Source organism: Carassius carassius, chromosome 45 (genome assembly GCF_963082965.1).
Source record: "Carassius carassius chromosome 45, fCarCar2.1, whole genome shotgun sequence".
Classification (NCBI taxonomy): Eukaryota; Metazoa; Chordata; class Actinopteri; order Cypriniformes; family Cyprinidae; genus Carassius; species Carassius carassius.
The window spans coordinates 26769376-26775893 of NC_081799.1; the positions used below are offsets into that span (position 1 = coordinate 26769376).

The 6518-nt window shown below is 40.2% G+C and overlaps 1 protein-coding gene across 1 annotated transcript in view; it reads left to right on the forward strand.

Annotated features, from left to right (window-relative positions):
• The first annotated feature begins 1014 nt into the window (after positions 1-1014).
• Positions 1015-6518, forward strand: part of LOC132127557 (G protein-activated inward rectifier potassium channel 2-like) — a 56085-nt gene continuing 50581 nt past the window's right edge. Inside the window, exon 1 of the mRNA XM_059539468.1 lies at positions 1015-1165. The gene's annotated coding sequence lies outside the window, so the exon portion shown is untranslated. The remainder of the gene's footprint in view (positions 1166-6518) is intronic.

Below are 6518 nucleotides of genomic sequence, written 5' to 3' on the forward strand. Positions count from 1 at the left end.
AAGTAGTGTAGTTACAAATATTATTAGTGTAATGCATTACTTTACTTCGTTACCCAAAAAAGTTATATAGTTACTGTAATCCGTTACTTTGTAACTCATTACCCCCAACACTGGTTCCCCATTACCACTCTAAATTGTGTTTGGACTCTCAGTGATAGAAGTCTTGTTTAGCCCCGTCTAGCATTTCCGAGTGTTTCCCTGTGTTTGTTTGTTCCGTGTCTGATCTTGGATTGTTTATACTGACTCTGATTCTCTGCTGCCTGCCCCGACCTCTGCTTGTTATTGTTACTGATTCTGGATATCCCTGAAATACTTGATGCTGTGCTCTGATCTCTGCCTGTCTGACCATTCTCTTTAATAAACCACTGCATATGGATCCGAACGTCTCTTGACTCGATGTTACACAATTAAATACAGAAAATGTATTTGTAACGGGGAGCGATTTAAAGGCATATTGAGCTGCATGTCAGCAGAAACAGCACTTATAAACAAATATATAAATAATTAAATCTTTAAAAAAAAATATATATATATATATATATTTATATATATATGTATATATACAGTATATATAATAAACTATTCCTAGAGAATATAACCATGTAATTATGTAAAAGTGTAAACAAATGTGTGTGTGTATGTGTGTGTGTGTGTGTGAGAGAGAGAGAGAGAGAGAGAGAGAGAGAGAGAGATACGCACTTTGAAACAGCTCCTCTTAGAAATTGCTAGTTAATTTATAAATGTTTACACTTCGGCGTGCACACCATACCATCGATACGCATGTGTTTGACCTGCATTTAATACACATAAAGAGCGATGAATCCCCGCGGAGCAGAACAACACTGAACTGCATCAGAGAGACTCGAACCTGTGACGCCATGAATCTTCCGCCCCCTCCCTCGCTCTCTCTGCCTCCCTCCCTCTCTCCCTCTCTCTCTCCCCTCCCTCTCCCTCTCTCTCTCCCTCTCCCCTCCCTCTCCCTCTCTCCCTCTCTCTCTCTCCCTCCATCCCTCCCTGGTTCATTAGAGATCATGTCAGGATGGGAGGATGATGAAGATGATGGCTCTCCGGGTTTCTCTCCGTGAGCTGCGGGCTCATTTTCTTCTTCATCACTGAGACTGATAGAGAGGATGAAGAGCGAGTGACTGAATGAACGCGCTGTCTGGTACGTGTTTCGCATTTACTCCTTCATCACTGTAATCACAGTTTCTCCGTGTTTCTGAGGAGGACTGTAACTGAATGATGGCTTACATAAAACAGGCGTTCGGTAATCTAAGAACCCTCTTCCTCCTCAACATCGTTATCATCGTCTTCATCGCGGAGGAGCAACAGTGATGAAGATCGTGGCTTCAGTAAAATATTTACGAGCTTCTCTCTTCTCGACATATGTGTTGTTCCTGTGTGTGGATCTGGCACCCGTGGGCTTCTGGATCCCGCACCGTCTCCATGGAAACCTTAAAAATCCCGTGGACGCGATCCTTCTTTCTCTCTCTCTCTCTCTCTCTCTCTCTCTCTCTCTCTCTCTCTCTCTCTGTCTCTCTCTCTCTGTCTCTCTCTCTCTCTCTCTCTCTCTCTCTCTCTCTCATGGGTTAATTGGTCCGGTTCTTCCTCAGACGTTTTAGTTCCAGAAGGCTCAGGCTGTGATTGTGCCAGTGTTGTGTAACAGTCATGTAAGTTCTCATCCTCACGAAGCGTCACAGAGAGCTCCACTCATTCTCCTCTCAGAGCTTCTTGTGATGTATAGTGAAGCTCGTCCTAAACCCTTGTATTTAATCAAGCATCACGCTGTCTCCTACATCAAATGATGCTTCGTGTGAATGAATCGTATGAATTCTGTTAACAACCAGTGAAAGATATGAATGCAATAATAAACATTTCATAAACTTAAACATCAATCATCAGGCTTTAAAAGTGTAAAAGCATTAACAAATCACTAAAAAAAACCATGAGTAAACCCAAAAGCTTTATTATTTGTTAAAAAATATCACATATTGTCTGTATAATGTCAAGTCAAGTCACCTTTATTTATATAGCGCTTTAAACAAAATACATTGCGTCAAAGCAACTGAACAACATTCATTAGGAAAACAGTGTCAATAATGCAAAATGACAGTTAAAGGCAGTTCATCATTGGATTCAGTTATGTCATCTCTGTTCAGTTAAATAGTGTCTGTGCATTTATTTGCAATCAAGTCAACGATATCGCTGTAGATGAAGGGTCCCCAACTAAGCAAGCCAGAGGCAACAGCGGCAAGGAACCGAAACTCCATCGGTGACAGAATGGAGAAAAAAACCTTGGGAGAAACCAGGCTCAGTTGGGGGGCCAGTTCTCCTCTGACCAGACGAAACCAGTAGTTCAATTCCAGGCTGCAGCAAAGTCAGATTGTGCAGAAGAATCATCTGTTTCCTGTGGTCTTGTCCTGGTGCTCCTCTGAGACAAGGTCTTTACAGGGGATCTGTATCTGGGGCTCTAGTTGTCCTGGTCTCCGCTGTCTTTCAGGGATGTAGAGGTCCTTTCTAGGTGCTGATCCACCATCTGGTCTGGATACGTACTGGATCCGGGTGACTGCAGTGACCCTCTGATCTGGACACAGACTGGATCTGGTGGCTACGGTGACCTCGGAACAAGAGAGAAACAGACTAATATTAGCGTAGATGCCATTCTTCTAATGATGTAGCAAGTACATAGGGTGTTATGGGAAGTGTTCCCGGTTCCGGTTTACCTAATTAATGCAGCCTAAAAATCCTTTAACGGATTTGGATAATAAAAGCATATTAGTATGTTATGTGTATGCCTGGTTAAAGAGATGGGTCTTTAATCTAGATTTAAACTGCAAGAGTGTGTCTGCCTCCCGAACAATGTTAGGTAGGTTATTCCAGAGTTTAGGCGCCAAATAGGAAAAGGATCTGCCGCCTGCAGTTGATTTTGATATTCTAGGTATTATCAAATTGCCTGAGTTTTGAGAACGTAGCGGAGGTAGAGGATTATAATGTAAAAGGAGCTCATTCAAATACTGAGGTGCTAAACCATTCAGGGCTTTATAAGTAATAAGCAATATTTTAAAATCTATGCGATGCTTGATAGGGAGCCAGTGCAGTGTTGACAGGACCGGGCTAATATGGTCATACTTCCTGGTTCTTGCTGCTGCATTTTGGACTAGCTGTAGTTTGTTTACTAAGCGTGCAGAACAACCACCCAATAAAGCATTACAATAATCTAACCTTGAGGTCATAAATGCATGGATTAACATTTCTGCATTTGACATTGAGAGCATAGGCCGTAATTTAGATATTTTTTGAGATGGAAACATGGCTTTCTAAGGAAAGATTGCGATCAAATAGCACACCTAGGTTCCTAACTGATGACGAAGAATTGACAGAGCAACCATCAAGTTTTAGACAATGTTCTAGGTTATTACATGCAGAGTTTTTAGGTCCTATAATTAACACCTCTGTTTTTTCAGAATTTAGCAGTAAGAAATTACTCGTCATCCAGTTTTTTATATCGACTATGCATTCTGTTCATTTTTCAAATTGGTGTGTTTCACCGGGCCGCGAAGAAATATAGAGCTGAGTATCATCAGCATAACAGTGGAAGCTAACACCATGTTTCCTGATGATATCTCCCAAGGGTAACATATAAAGCGTGAAGAGTAGCGGCCCTAGTACTGAGCCTTGAGGTACTCCATACTGCAGTTGTGATCGATAGGATACATCTTCATTCACTGCTACGAACTGATGGCGGTCATATAAGTACGATTTAAACCATGCTAATGCACTTCCTCTGATGCCAACAAAGTATTCAAGTCTATGCAAAAGAATGTTGTGGTCAATTGTGTCAAACGCAGCACTAAGATCCAATAAAACTAATAGAGAGATACGTGGGTGTATCAGATGATAAGAGCAGATCATTTGTAACTCTAAGGAGAGCAGTCTCAGTACTATGATACGGTCTAAATCCTGACTGGAAATCCTCACATATACCATTTTTCTCCAAGAAGGAATATAATTGTGAGGATACCACCTTTTCTAGTATCTTGGACAGAAAAGGGAGATTCAAGATCGGTCTATAATTAACTAGTTCTTTGGTGTCAAGCTGTGGTTTATGTGGTTATGTAACACATTGCCTTAATTAGAAATGTTCATAAACTGGAACATTGAGTGATAATAAAGTGATTTCCATTATTTTAACATATGAAAAATATTATGCTGCAAATAAGATTTTTTTTTGCTCAAGTCTTGTTTCAGATTTTTTATTTATTTATTTATTTATTTTTTGCAGAGACGTTTTTGCTTCAATTAAGAAAATGCACCTGCCATTGAGACAAGAAAAATAATCTTGCTATCTATCTATCTATCTATATATATACATATATATATATATATATATATACACACAAAAACAAGTAATTCTTCTCAAGTAAATGTATCTTGCTTTAAGAAGACAAAAAAAAAACATTTTTGCTGCTGATGCTTTCAAAACATTTAGTGCACACTGCTAATAGTGATTAGTAGTGAAAGAAAATAACAAGTTAAAGTATATGTGTGAAAACTAACCTGGAAAGAGGCGTAAGGAAGGATTAGGTAATGCATTCAGTGAATTATGAGATTTATGATAAACTAACCCAGAAATGCACAGTATGTTGTCATTTTTCACATAGTAACAGCGAAAAGTAAATTTAGAATGTTATTAGAATATCAAGCGTGGTGTTGTTCTTCTGGTTTATTTGTAGCAAAACTTTATGATCTGAAATGATTAGTTTCCGTCCCTGACCCGGAAGAGGCTTTGACAGACTCGTTATGAACGGCTCAATCTGGAGTTTCAGACTCAAAGGTTCCTCGCTGCAGATTTTATGACATGCATGAGCGGCTAATTAAATGAATGTCTATTTGAGATGCATGTCCTCTGCTGGTTATGATCATAGACTGTACATTCGATTGTCACGCCCTCACCAGCGTCCGCAAAGCGTCAGAGAGTCTCTTGACCCGAACGCTTCTGGAACGCTGCAGAACGCTGCCACTTCACTTTGGCTCACTGTGAGCGCTGACGGACCGAGCCATGTGTTGCCATGGTGATGGTGGCTCATGTTTCCCAGCGAGAGACAGAAAAACTCCCTCCTCCAGCAAACACAGCCAACATGCTCAGACTCTTCAGGTCAGCAGGATTTCAGCCGCACGAAACAAGAGAAATCGGAAACTGTGTGTGAAACGGGTCTGACTCCGGTTTCAGCAGAGCAGCAGAAATGCACTGAAAAAAGATTCTCTTACGTAGTAACTTTTTCTTGTTTTCTAGTTTAAATATCTAAACATTCTTGAATCAAGATGAATTGACATGACAAGTAAAATGATTTATACTAGAAAACAAGACAAAGTGACAAGAGAATCTTTTTATGCAGTCTTTGAACTTTTCATATTTGAAAATCAACCTCAGTTGTGTTTGACTTTAGGCCAGAGTAAATTATTTTTGTGTGTCAGTTTCTCTCACTCTCACTCTCTCACTCACACACACACTCGCACACACTCACTCTTACACACACACACACACTCATTGAGTTCAGAATTATTATTGTCTTCAATCTAACTGGCCATTTGTCATAACTCATAAATGAATTGCATTATATGTATATGTACATTATATATAGTATTGTATATTTTATGAAATATTGTTGAAGATCTTGAAGTCAGTTAGGTGTAGATGTTGTGAAACTCTGTTACAGTCGAGGATGACATGCACGTTCTTCTAAATTAGAACAATGAAACAATGATGTCATCTGAAACACTCTGATTTGATGATGGTCTTGTGACGATGTGGAGTGTGTTTTGAAGATGCATGTTTTAAAGGCCATGTGATGAAACCCTCAGATATTGTGAGCAGCGTTTGTCAATCATCTCAAGATTTGCTCTTGTTGTTTTGGTGTTTTTGTGTTTTATTTCCTCGCGCCGCCCACAGATCTCCTCCAGCCCACCGTGATGCTGGTTCTGCACCAAAAGCCCAGTGAGGTTGAAGAAATATGAAATATTTAACGCAGCCTGTGCTCACAGTGACCTACTGAAGGAGAGCGGACTGTTAATCAATGCCAGAAATACAGGGTCCAGAGACTGCGCCGTGACGGACACAGCACGATCTTGTTCTCGTGGTGAGAAACGTGCGCTCGACTGGTGTTTGCAGTGTTTGTGCTGAGTCAGGCGATGTGTGAATTACCCAGCATCCCTCAGACGCATGAGTCTCAGGTGAGCTGCTGTGTGCTCTGGTGTGTGTGTTTGCACAGTGTTTACAGCTGTGTTCAGCAAACACCTGTGAGAACAGAGCTCTGCGTTCAGCTCACAGGAAGCCCTTCCTTCTTCTTCAGGTCTTTAAGAGAGAGTGAACTGCACTGCAAAAAAGTATTGTCTTGTTAAAATGACTTAAGATATTATGTCTTGTTTAATTTAAAAAACAGCAAAATTATCTGCTAATGGGGTGAGAAAAATCATCTTGTTTAGCCTTTGAATTAAGATTATTTTTCTTACCCCATGGA